This window comes from Callorhinus ursinus, unplaced genomic scaffold (genome assembly GCF_003265705.2).
Source record: "Callorhinus ursinus isolate GAN/ISIS: 27379988/994484 unplaced genomic scaffold, GSC_fseal_2.0 scaffold2, whole genome shotgun sequence".
Classification (NCBI taxonomy): Eukaryota; Metazoa; Chordata; class Mammalia; order Carnivora; family Otariidae; genus Callorhinus; species Callorhinus ursinus.
Genome location: NW_027397064.1, coordinates 93,262,473 through 93,276,471, shown reverse-complemented (window position 1 = coordinate 93,276,471; position 13,999 = coordinate 93,262,473). Strand labels below are relative to the sequence as shown.

Here is a 13,999-nt window from a genome sequence, read left to right as displayed (position 1 = left end):
CTTCCTGATTCACAAGGTTGTTCTGAAAGCCAAAGACTATATTCTAAGAAGGTAAGAGGACTAAATCAATTTAAGATAATTTGTGGTATGGGGGGAGGGGGTAAGTTATTAAATTACTTTGGGTGGTTTGGCAAAAAAATGTACCTTACCAAATTTCCCAAATTTGCTCTCTGAAAAAGCAAATAGGTTAATATGATTCCTTTTTTTTTTAGAAAATTGCAAATAAAAAGTTTAATTTCAGAAACTGAGTTCACCATTTATAAATACACTAAAACATAGTCAGTACAAATCCAGATTTAACAAAACAACTTCCCTAAAGGGTCATAGGCAATGAGTGACTTGTTTCATCCATAATATTTAATTGGTTTGAAATAAGAAAATGAACCCTTTTCTAGTTGTTGAAGCAAAAATTCTGAAGACAGATCATTGTTAAAAAAATCTGACAATTGACACTTCATTCTACTGTCCTTGGGATTCTAAAAGACCCCAGTGATGGCTGAATCTTCCCTATTATATATATAATATATATGTATATTATATATATGTATATTATATATATATTATATATATAAATCTAAATGCCTAAGGCTATTCTTATAACTGCAATATAACGATCTCCTCCCTGTTAATGGGCCATCTCTTCTAAAAAGAATCTTATACATAATTTGATCAAATTGGGGTCACTGAGGTCATATGATTCCTAATTTGTTTTTACCATTTACCTAAGTCTGTGGGTTGTTTACTAAATGTATAGAGGTGTTTTAAGAAAGCAGATGACCTTTCTCTGTAACTCTCCAGAAGACCCACCTACCTAGAATTCTGCCTGCCACAGTGTTTACACCGCCCACTGGTATAGAAGTGTCCACATACAAGTATTCTGTAATTGGCTCATGACATATATCTGGTATGTACAACATATATTCTCGTGTGTGTGTGTTCACAGGTGTACCTATGACATTCTGATCTGTGGCATCTAAGAAAGAGAGATTATTCAGAAATTGGTCACAAAACGAATAACTAAAATTGTTTAAATTTTTTTCCAAATATGAAAATGATAGATATTTATTACAAATAATTTGGTTATGGCCATAATTCTTGTTATAGGTATGTATCATAGCTACACTGTTAACATTTGATGAATTTCTTCTCCAGTCTTTTTTCTATGTATTTCTTATGTAATTGACTATTGTTTTTAAAAATCACTGTTTTAACTGGCTATATAATATTTCATTTCATGAATATAACATTTTATTTCTTTGATTGCAGTGGTGAATGGTGAAGGTGCATTTTACTGATTATGATATTAATATATATGAATTAAAGGCAAATTCAGCAATACAAAAATATACAGTAAGAAAAAAGTTATCATCTCATCTTAGTGGTTGGACTTTCAAACTTTTGTTTGTATGCACATATATGCAGATAAAGACATGCCTTTTTAAAAATAAGTTTATCATACACCTTTATTTTTAGCCTACATTTTCCACTTCCTGTATCATAGGATGATTCCTACCAACTAGATCTACATCAGGTGTTTTGTTTGTTGATTTGTTTTTTGAGAGATAGAGAGTGTGTGCATGTGCACAAGCTGAGTGAAGGGCAGAGGGAGAGGGAGATAGAGAATCTCAAGCAGGCTCCATGCCCAGCATAGAGCCTGATGTGGGGCTTGATCCCACCAACTCAAGATCATGCCCTGAGCTAAAATCAAGAGTTGGTGGCTTAACGGACTAAGCCACCCAGGCGCCCCTAGATCTATATCAGTTTTTAATGGCTATATAGTATTCCTTCATGTGGTTGTACTATCACATATTTAACAATCACCTACCAATGGGTTTTGGATTATTTTCAGTTTTCACTAGCATGAGTTGACTATGATAAATATCCTATGCATGTTCTCTGTAGACTCATTGATTATTTTTTTAAGATACAATCTTAGAAGTCCTTTGCTGAGTCAAAAGTATGCTCTCTCCTATTCAAATTGCTTTCCTCCCCCCCCCAATTTGTGCCAATTATGCTTCCACCAAGAGTAATTGAGAATGCCTATTTCCACCTCTTCATCAATGGGATAGTTTAGTCTTTCCTAATAGTTAAAACAATATATCATTATTTTCATTTCTATCCTTTGATTCCTAATGAGATTGAACATCTGTTCAAATGCTTCTTAGCCATTTGCATTTTTTTTTGGTGAACTGCATTTCATTTCCATTAACCATTTTTTATCAGAGTAGTCATCTTTTTCTTGTTGATTTACAAGAGCTCTCTCTAGTCCAAGATGTTTTTGATCACTCTCCTATTGATAGAGAGTTGTTTTCCACATTTTATCATTATAAATAATATAGTAATGAATATTTTTATAAGTAGAATTTGTCTATATCATTTATTATTTCTATTGAACAGATAAAATTAGAATAGAATAGATTAAAATACTCTAATACATGTTGCTAAAACGCTTTCCATAAAAGCCATGCCAATTTATACTCCCACCATCAGATTATGAGAAAACCCACCTCACAGCAACCCATTTCAAATCTAATCAGAGTATTCCAATAGGATGCAGATAAAGACATAGAAGAGTATGACCTGGAAATCAGAGGCAGGTGACAGTCTGTCCTGCTATAGGATTTCTAGAAGCCAGGAAAGAAGAGGAAGACCTGAACATTTTGGTAGAACTGAAATGGAGAGGCATACAATCTTTATTTCTTTTAGAATATGGCCTAAACCTAGTTCCGTCACAGTTCATTGAAAATATGTGATTGCTGTTAATTGAAAATAAGAAACCTGATTAACACATTCAATTTCTAGCCTTTCCATATTGCACCAAGTCCAATCGCTTATTGTGCAGATACCTGCCTCTATTAGAAATGCTACAATGCCAATGAATCCAAAGAAAAACCACAGCCTCTTCCTGGTGATGAGGTGAGAGTAGGGACTCCTGAAGCCAGGCCTGGATGACAGGAAAGAGTAACAGCTCTGTGTTTTGCCAGTTAAAGTACAGAGAGGTGTTTTTAGACAGAAGGTGAAGCCAGTGAAAACACACAAACGTTACTCATTCAGTAAGTAAACCAACAAAACACTTTGCAACACCAAACTCAAATCAATGCTCTATCAATGACCAAAACCCAGCAGGTTCTCAGTTCTAGGTGCTTTTCCCAGTGAACAAATCACATCATCTGGCATAAATTACAGCACGTGGGAGAATGGCAGCAGCAAGCAGGTCGTAATGTCGAATGCAGAGAGCTGATAAGGAATGTCTAATTAATGGTTCTGAAGTACTATCAAGGTATAAATCCAATAGCAGTATTAAATAGCATCATCACCCAGTTAAGGCAATTAAGAATTAGCAGCCTGTTTTTCTTCTTTCAAACACAGGTTATCACATCAAAAGAATCCTAACAAGCAAAACTGCACCAGTAATGTATTTTGTTATGTGTATATTTTTATATATAAGCTGTAATTTATATATAAATGAAAAGTTTCAGTTCTATGTCTTTTCCATTATGATTTGGCTGATTCTGTGTGTTCTTCCCACCTGTTACTGGTTATGGATCACATTATAGTCACCATTTTCTAATCAAAAGCATCAAGCTCACCATTGAGACTCTACTACACAGCATGACAGTTTTTTTGCAAATGGTGTTATCTTTGTCTTTTGTTTTAGTAGGATCATTTCAGAGTCTAATTACTAATGGTACTGCTCTGTTGTGTTTCTTTCCATTTGGTTCTTACTCCCTCCTGGGACTTCGACACTTCCAAGGACTTCTAAATCATTTTACTAACTCAGACCTCTTTTCTATACTCCAAGCATGTGCTTCTAGATACTAATTGGTAATTTCCACCTGATACTCCACACACAGCTCAGCTTCACATACCCAAAGCCCGGCTCTCAAGCTTCCTCTACTCCCACCTGCTGTTTCTTTTATCTTAGTTAATGATGTCACCAGCCTGAGTCACTGAAGTTCTAAAGGTCAGCCACTTCTTTCTCATTTCTTGCCTTTCTTCCTCCTTCCACATCTATCTTGCTGACCCAGTTTTAAGTGTGCCTGTTCTATTTGCCACACCATCTCCATACTATGACATCGGTTTGTGTCCACCTCAGTTCATGGCAGGATGATCACCATTGCTTACTAACTGCTACCATCCTCAGGCTTTCTTCTACCTACACCTTGAGAGGGCTGCCAACAAGCTGCTTCAGAAATGATGATACGATCACATCATGGTTCTTCTTAAAGCCTTTGCTGATTTCTCGTAGCCGACAGTACAGAACCATTCCTGGACGAAGATGTATTTGTCAATGCAAGAGAATAAAACACATTTAAGATTGTGATTGCTTGATTCATAATTTTAAAACATTTGACTTGTGGCATATGGACCTCTAATTGCACTCTTGTCTTAACGTGCAGAAATGGGTAAGGTAAACCTGACTTGGAGGAGTCCAATTACTCTGGTTTTTCCCCTGAGCATTTATTTAAATAAAAAATTTATTGAGATATAATTCACAAACAGTAGAATTACCTTTTTCAAAGAAAAGGCACTATTCAATAGTTTCTAGTATATTCATGGAGACCTGCAACCAACACCAATATGTAATTCCAGAATATCTTATTACCCCAAAAAAGAAATGCCAAGTTCCGGAACATTTTATTATCCTAAAAAGAAATGCCATGCTAATTACCAGTCACTCCCCAGTCTCTTTTTTCCTATCCCCTAGCAACCACTAGTCTACTTCCTCTATCTATAGATTTGCCTATTTTGGACATTTCACATAAAATGGAATCATATGTGGCCTTTGGTGTCTATCTTCTTTCACGTAGCATAATGTTTTCAAGGTATATACACACTGTAGTATCAGTACTTAATTCCTTTATATGGCTTGATAATATTCCATTATATGGATATGTCACATTATGTTTATCCATTTATCAGTTGACAGACATTTGGGTTCTCTCCACTTTTTAGTAATAATGCATAATGCTGCTAAGAACATTCATGTACACATTTTTGTGTGGACATACATGTACACACATACATGTACGATTCTCTTGGGTGTATATACTAAGGAGAGGAATTTCTGTATCAAACAGGAAATCTATTTTTAGCATTTTGAGAAATGATCATATCTTTTCTAAAATGGCTGTACCATTTTACATTCCTAACAGCAATATATGAAAGTTCTAATTTCTCTACATCCTTGCCAAGATTTATTATGGTTTATTTTTTTCTAATTACAGTTGTCCTAGTGGGTATGAAGTGGTATCTCATTTGGTTTTGCTTTGTGTTTACCCTGATGACTAATGATGCTGAACATATTTTTATGTGCTTATTAGCTGTTTGCTTATCTTCTTAGGAGAAATGACTTTGAATCCTTTGCCTATTTTTAAAATGAGTTACTCTGATTCTTATAAGTGAGTAATAGGAGTTCTTTATATATTCTGTTTGAATAATATTCCATTGTATGGAATACAAGTTTCTTCTTAGATATATGATTTGCAGATACGTTCTTTCATTGTGTGGATTGTCTTTTCACTTTTTGGATGATGTCATTTGAAGCACAAAAGCTTTTAATTTTTATGAAGTCCCACTTAGCTGTTTTTTCTTTTGTCACTTGCTTTTGGTGTCATATCTGAGAAAACTACCTAATCCCAAATCATGAAGATTTACTCCCATGTTTTCTTCTTAGGTTTTTATAGTTTTAGCTCTTACATTTAGTTCTGTGATCCATTTTGAGTTAATTTTTGTATAAGGTATGAGTTAAGGGTCCAACATCATTCTTTTACTTGTGGATATAAATCCGTCCCAGAGCCATTATGTTGAAAAGACTATTTGTTCATCTATACTAAATTGCCTTAGCACACTTCTCAAAAATCAACTAACCATAAATGTAAGCATTTATTTCTCAATTCTCAATTCTATTCTCTTGATATACATGTCTAGTCTTATGCTAGTGTTACACTGTTTTTATTATGGTTGCTTTGCAGTGCTTTAAAATCAAGAACTGGGGGGCACCTGGGTGGCTCAGTCAGTTAAGTGTCCAACTCTTGATTTGAACTCAGGTCATGATTTCAGAGTTGTGGGATTGACCCCCACATTGGGCTCCATGCTCAGCAAGGAGTTTGCTTGAGATGTTCTCCCTCTGCCCCTCCCCCAGCTCATATGCTCACACTTTCTCTCTCTCAAATAAATAAATAGGTCTTTAAAAAAATAAAGAAAGAAAGAATTGGAAGTTACAACTTCGATTTTCTTTTTCAAGATTACTCTTGTTATCCTGGATCACTTTCATTTTCATAAAAATCCTAATATTAGCTTGTCAGTTTCTTAAAAAAATCAGCTTGAATTTTGATAATAATCATGTTGAATCTGCAGATCAATTTCAGAGGCATTGCTATCTTAACAATATTAAGTCTTCCAATGTGCATGCATGGGATATCTTTCTATTTATTTAGGTCCTTTATAATTCCATTCAGCAGTAGTTTCGTGTGTACAAGTCTTGCACTTCTTTTGTTAAATTTCTTCCTAAATATTATATTCTTTTGGATGCTATCTTAAATTGCATTATTTTTCTTAATTTCATTTTTGAGTTGTTCATTGCTGTGGTATACACATACAATTGATTTATGTATATTGATCTTGTATCCTGTAACTCTGTTGAATTTATTTATTAGCTCTTTTTTTAGTGAATTCCTTAGGATTCTCTCTGTATAAAACCATGTGAACAAATAGAGACAGTTTTACTTCTTCATTTCAATCTGGGCATCTTTTCTTTCTTTTTCTTGCCCAATTTATCTGGCTAAAACTACAAAACAATGTTGAAGAGAAGTGGAAAGCTGACAACTTATCTTTTTCCTGATTTTAGGGGGAAGGGTTTTTCACTATTAAGTGCAATGTTAGCTGTAAGTTTTTTTATAAATGCTCTTTATCAGGTTGAGGCAAATCTCTTCTACCCCTAGTTTATTTAGAGTTTTCATCATGAAAAAGTGTTACTTTTTTTATTCATCTATTAGATGATCACATAGGTTTTGTTTTTTATTCTTTTAATGTGTTATTGTATTACATTGGTTATTTTTCATGTATATAACCAGTCTTGCATTCCTGGAGTAAATCATCTCACTTAGGTTGGTGTATAATCCTTTGTATATGTTGTTGCATTTGGTTTGCTAGTATTTTGTTGAGGATTAGAGTATCTATATCCATAAGACATGTTGGTATATAGTTTTTGTTTTTTGTTTCTTTGTTTGATTTTGGTATCAGAATAACACTGGCTTCATAGACTGAGTTGGGAAGTGCCCCCTTCTCTTTTATTTTTTGGAAGAATTAGTGAAGGATTAGTATTAATTTTTCTTTTAATATTTGGTTGAATTCACCAGGTAGCTCTCTGGCTCGGGCTTTTCTTTGTGTTAGGTTTGTTAATTAGTAATTCAATCTTTTCACTTGCTAAAAGTCTATTCGTATTTTCTATTTTTTTAAGTCAATTTCAGTGTTTTTTGTCTAAGAATTTGTCTATTTCATCTAAGTTGTCTAATAAAACAATCTACTTGGATTAATACCTACTTTATTTCAGTATTATACAAAAACTTTCCTTGATTATAGCTCTATTCACTACCCTCTCCTTCGTCCTTTTGTTATCATACACAATACAAATTCATCCATATGGCTTTATACTTACAGCTTTTAAATCAGGCTTTAGTGTTTCATGTAGGAAAGTTCTGTTAGTGGTGAATTCTATTGGTTTTTGTTTATCTGGTAATGTCTTCATTTCCCATTCATTTTTTTTAAAGATTTATTTATTTATTTTGAGAGAGTGAGAATAAGAGAGAGAGTACATGAGAGGGGGGAGGGTCAGCGGGAGAAGCAGGCTCCTCGCTGAGCAGGGAGCCTGATGCGGAACTCGATCCCAGGACCCCAGGATCATGACCTGAACTGAAGTCAATCACTTAAACAACTGAGCAACCCAGGCACCCCTCCCATTCATTTTTAAGAATAGTTTTGCTGGATATAGAATTCTTGGTTGACAATTTTTCTTTCACTACTTTGAATGTGTCATCCTATGGCTTTCTGGACTTCATGGTTTCTGATGAAAAATTGGTTGTGAATATTAGTGAGACAACCTCATACACTTCTCTCTTGCTGTTTTCCAGATTGTTTGAATTTTGACAATCTGATTATGATGTATCTCAGAGTGGACCTCTTTGAGTTTAGCATACTTGGAATTCATTGAGCTTCTTGGTTATGTAGACTCACGTTTTACATCATCATTTTCAGGCATTATTTCTTTAAGTATTCTTTCTGTCCCTTTCTGTCTCTCCTTTCCTTCTCATACTCCCATTATGTATGTGTTGGTACACTTGATGGTGTACCACAGGTCTCTGAATTTCTACTTACTTTTTTCATTCTTCTTTTTCTTTCTGTTTGTATATTGAATAATCCCATTTGATCTGTCTTCAAGTTTTCTGATTCTTTTGCCTACTCAAATCAGCTATTTTATCACACTAGTGAATTTTTCATTTTAGTTATTGTACTTTACAGCTCCAAAATTTCTATTTGTTTTTTCCCATAATTTCTCTTTATTAGTATTCTATTTGCTGAGATGTTCTTCTCATATTTTCCTTTATTTCTTTAGACATGATTTCCTTTAGTTCTTTGAACATATTTATGGTCACTGGCTTAATATCTTTGTCCAGTAATTCCAATGTCTGGGCTTCCTCAGAGATCGTTTCTATTGACTCCTTTTTATTTTCCCCATCTATGCAATATATTTTCTTGCTTTTTTGTATGTCTCATCAACTTTTTGGAAAGATGGACATGTAAAATAATATAATACAACAACTCTGGAAATCAGAGCCACAAAACCTCTGCTTCTCTATAAATGGAAACAATACCTACTTCATCAGGATATTTTACAGATTGAATGAGTTTTAATACATAGACAGCACTTAGTGTAGTGTGTATGTCATAATAATCCCTCAATAAATGATAATACAAGGAAGTAACCAGAATGTTCCCATCTCTGGACAGACTGGCTCACTGCCGCTACATGAGGGTGCTTCCATTTTGAAAATCAAGGTATGTTTCAAAAGTGAGAGTATTGCCTATAGGTAGTCTTCCATCTCCCACCATAGAGACATTTCCCAAACTGATTCACATGCATTAATCTCTCTCCCATATGCCACATGCTACCCTCCTATAAATCACAGACGTCCAAGAAACATGTCATTCTTTCACTCATACATGCATTCTCATGATTAACATTTATTGGGTATGTTATACATGCCAGGCACTAATCTTTTTTTCTAAGATTTTAAAAATTTATTTATTTGAGAAAGAGTGAGCAAGTGAGTGAGAGAGAGAGCACAAGCAGGGGGAGGAGCAGAGGGAGAGGGAGAAGCAGACTCCCTGCTCAGCAGGGAGCCTGACCTGGGGCTCGATCCCAGGGCTCCGGGTCATGACCTGAGCTGAAGGCAGACGCTTAACTGGCTCAGCCACCCAGGCATCCCTACACATGTGGGAGTTAATCTTAACATTGGTATAGGGTGATGAGCAAGAAGACAAGATCCCTGCCCTCATGGATATTAACTTCCAAGAGGGTATAGGGGTAGATTCTGGTGACTCCACTCTAGCAGTAGAGACTAAAAACACTAAGATGGCATGTACCTAACCCTTTGATACATAGGTTCTGCTGTGATCCAGATTTCACCCAGGAGAACCCTCATCAGTGGGATTGCAAAGTCAGAGTGAAGATCATGAGGGAGATGCTGTATTTCTACTGTTTCTGCCAGAGACTTAAGTATTCTGCAGTCTCTCTTTTTTTTTTAAAGATTTTATTTATTTATTTAACAGAGAGAGACAGAGTGAGAGAGGGAACATAAGCAGGGGGAGTGGGAGAGGGAGAAGCAGGCTTCCCTGCAGAGCAAGGAGCCCGATGCGGGGCTCGATCCCAGGACCCTGGGATCATGACCTGAGCCAAAGGCAGACGCTTAACGACTGAGCCACCCAGGCGCCCCTATTCTGCAGTCTCTTTAACAAAGTTCCCAGTATCCTGTCCCTAGCTTCATGTGTTTCAAGAAACAGAGATTCCCATTTTGGTGGAGGAGATGATAGTGTGACCCGAGAGCTGGCAGTCGTGGCATCAACTTCCCGATTCTGACCTTTGTATAGTGACCAACACATAGTGGCAAATTCTGTTGTGTTATTCCGAGCATTAGCTCAGAAGCTCTGCCTGCTCCCTGGCTCCTGTAAGATGGTAAATGCCACCTAAAACCAGCGTGAAATTCCTTCCTGCTTAAACCAGCTGGAATGGATTATATTATCTGTTACTGACTCCAGAGCAATACAGGGACACCAATCATAGAAAGATTAAAAAATAAATAAATAAAACACAAGGCACATATTCATTGTCAGAAGTGCTCTAAAAGGAGCGCGATGTAAGATGAGGAAAGGTTTTTCAGAGAGAGTGGTCCCAAAGTCTCCCTGACCAAGTGAACTGAAACAGAGACCTAAGGAAGGGAGGGGCTGAGAGAAGGCGGGGAAAGAGATTTCCAGATCAAGCAAACATCAGGAACAGAGGCCCAGATTGGGAAAAGAGCTCATTGTATTCCATCTTCAGAAAGAACAGCAGCATGATTGGAGACGGGACAAAGGGCACGAGATGAGACTAGAAACCCAAGCAGGTTCTACAGCCGCTCAGAGTCTGGCCCATTCTGGTGCCAGTCTGCAAACCATTTGTCCAGGATCCACGATGAGGTAAGTCCAAAATGAAAGAGTAAATGTTTAGAAATTTTGTGGCAGTTTGACATTGTCACAGCAGGCAAGCAACATTTTTATCACATTTAAGAAAACTATCGGTCCATAACAGACTGGAAATTTGAACATAAACAAAAACAAACCTGGTCCTTCACCACAGAGTGTTTGAGAAGCGTTGTTCTCCATGTCTCGCCTCTCAAATTTATCTGTGAAAGGCCACACAGTAAATGTTCCAGGCTTTGGGGGAATGTAGGGACTCTGTTGAAACAACACACCCCTGTCGTTATAGCACAAAGTGGCCATAGGCAATATGTAAATATAGGGTATGGCCGTGTTGCAATAAAACTTTATTTGTAAGAACAAAGGATGGCAGGTTTTGGCCTGCCATGCAGTGGTTTATCAACCCTGTTCTAGGCCACAGAAAGGAGACTGTACTAGACTCTAAAAGCAATAAATCCATCTGCTTAACAATTGTATGTTAGTTATACTTCAATTAAACAAAAAACCTTCCTGCTTAATTGAGACCATCCCTCACTCTTGATCTTTACCCATCATGCCTACAAGTATTTGTCAAGCCTTTGCTTCAGTGACTCTAAGTCAGAAACAAATCTTGGAGCTCCTCCTAGCTCCAATTCAGTGTTCTCCTCATAGCAACCCGACCCTGGCAGGTGAAGTCTCTGTTTAAGGGCAGGGTCCCTTTTGTCTACTATCTGCTTCCTCAAGGAATGAGGATGACACCGTTCACCCTGTATTGGCCTGATGAGTCAAACTATGGCCCCAAAGGGTCACAGCCTTACATTCTCCATGACCTGGTCAAACCTAGGTTCACATTGCCCTCTGAGTCATTAAGTCACCTCAGTGCCCAATTTCCTGGAGCATACTGTCCCATTTTTCTTCTGTACAAAGTTAGATTTCTAAGCCCCAGGGTACTTCTGTGACCACTGCCCATCCCTGGCTCTTTTGGTATGTCTGAAATGGTTGTGTTGGACAAGCGGCCCGCCACATGTGTAGCCTTGTTTTTCTCTGAGCTCAGACACTGCCACAGTCAGGAAAGCCTTCTGCATTCACACATGTCTCCATTTACACAGCACCCACTTCATAAACACCACCCAACACCCATACAGTAGAACGCCTTATTCTCTCCCCCACATGGAGCACAGACCACTGTGTGAAGAGGTGGACTCCTACCAGTAGGTCTCACACACAGAGGGTACAGAGCTGAGGCAATTCTTGCTGAAATCTCTTTTATTTCAGATTTCTTTCACTGACTCATGACAAACTTAATGGGTAAAACTTTGCTGTTGTAAGTTTCCTTAAAATATCCCTTCTGGGCCTACCACCGTTTATTTTGGCAGCAGGTAGCTTGGAGAGTTTTGGAAAGTCTCAGCTTGGCATAGCCTCAGAGCTACTGGCACATTAAAGATTAATAAAGCACATTTAACTGAGCTCAGGACACTGCAACGTGATCCTTCACCATGAAATGTGCAAGATGCTTTGTTTGCAATGAACAAAACTGAAGCCAAAAAGGGCCTACCATGACAAGCTAAAATAGGAAACAATCAGGAACTTTGTGTCTTTCCCTGGTAAATTGATGGGTAGGAATCAATGCTCCCTGCTCAGCCATACTCTTACTTAGCATTCTCAGGAACTTAAGATGGGCATCCGAGTATGATGCACAGAGCTGGGCATTTAGGGAGCTCGCAGAACCACAGAGATAGTCCAAATGCAGCTGCCCCCTTAAAGTCTAAGAGAAGACAGACTCCAAACAAATTCCTAATCTAGCAGTTTCTCCAGTGAAAGTCAAGATAAAGCAAAGCATTTGAAAACATCTTGGACTTGCTTGAGTAAAGCAGAATGCTTGTGCTTGACTGAGTATTAACCTAGGAAAAAGAAAACACCTTCTGCATACATAGGTGCGGGGATGGCAGCAGAATGAGCCAGGGAACATTTTAAATGAAAATAAAAACTAAACAATCCTGTACATTCTAACCTTTGGTTCACGAGAGGAATCTCTCTGCTATCCATCTCAGGACACCTGGACACATGCAACAAATACTGGGACAGATCCATGGAGGCAAACATTTAAAAATGTATCATTCTGAATTCTGGCAAAGTGCTGGCTGACTCCACGTGCTGGGTAATGCCTTGTGTCTATTTACACGGTGCAATCCTCTCACGTCCTCCAGAAAAATCCCAGGCAAACCCTGCACTGTGCACATCAGAGCTCGGGAGCCCCGCGCTGAGCACGTCCGACGCTCTTTCCTCCACAACGACATAAATATTAAAGAAAAAAAAAAAAGGAAGAGAAAAGAAAATTCTGTCCTTACCGAAAAGGCATAGCAGACAGGGACGGTGAGTGTTTCACGTTAGCCCACTCAGTGCTTTCTCTTTCATTCGGTCAGTGTTCTAACGCTATTGATGAGCGTTCCTGGGGTTTTCGGATCTTCCTTCAAGAGTTTTAATCACTGGCTTCCCCAGCCCGGGTTTAACAAACACTGCTGTGTTCTGTCAATATTTGTATGCAGCACCACATTGGGCAACCGGCCAACACACAGAGTTTCAAGAGGCAAGGGGAGAAAACTGACACCCTAACAAACATGCTTCCCTCTGTTGTGTCTTTCAAGGTGGTGCTCAAAGTGTCATCTTTGATTCTGACAGGGGCTAAAGATAGCCTCTTTTTGTGACTTTCTCCACTGCCCCCAAACGCCTGGCTGGGCTGCCCAAAGTTTGTTTTTTGTCTCCCTGCCCTGAAGTTCTCCACACAACCGCCCGCCCGGCTTGCCTCTCCACCAGCTGCACTTTAAATGTATTTTAATTGGCTGGAATGTCGAAAGAATCCATTTGGCAGTCGTTTGCATGTGAAGCACGCCCAGGGCAGCTGAAGGAGGCCCCAGAAGCAGCCGATTACTTCATCAAAAGCTGCAGTTTGAATACCATTGACTCCTACATAACTACAGTGAACTCAGTTCTATAGGCAAGAAGGAGTAATTAATAATTTGCTGAGAAAATTCTTCATTCATCTAAAAGCCAAAAACGCAAAGGAAAAAAAAAATATCCCTGCAGACACAACAGTTCTTATGAAAGGCTTGATTTATAGGCTCCAGTTCTACTCTTCACAAACATTGACTTTGTATAGCATTACAGGAGGGGGTATAATGCATAATTCGGTTTGCCTGAAAAGTTAATTTAAGTAATTTTCCTTTTGAATGATCCCCTGAGATACAGCGTTCTATTACCTCTTTGTACATTAGCCATATGCTACAAT

The 13,999-nt window shown here is 37.8% G+C and overlaps 1 protein-coding gene across 1 annotated transcript in view; it reads right to left on the bottom strand.

Moving 5' to 3' along the window:
* The window catches only part of NCKAP5 (NCK associated protein 5), a 965,493-nt gene extending 952,220 nt beyond the window's left edge, over positions 1-13,273 (bottom strand). The window contains exon 1 of the mRNA XM_073884776.1: positions 13,062-13,273. The gene's annotated coding sequence lies outside the window, so the exon portion shown is untranslated. The remainder of the gene's footprint in view (positions 1-13,061) is intronic.
* Positions 13,274-13,999: the final 726 nt, after the last annotated feature.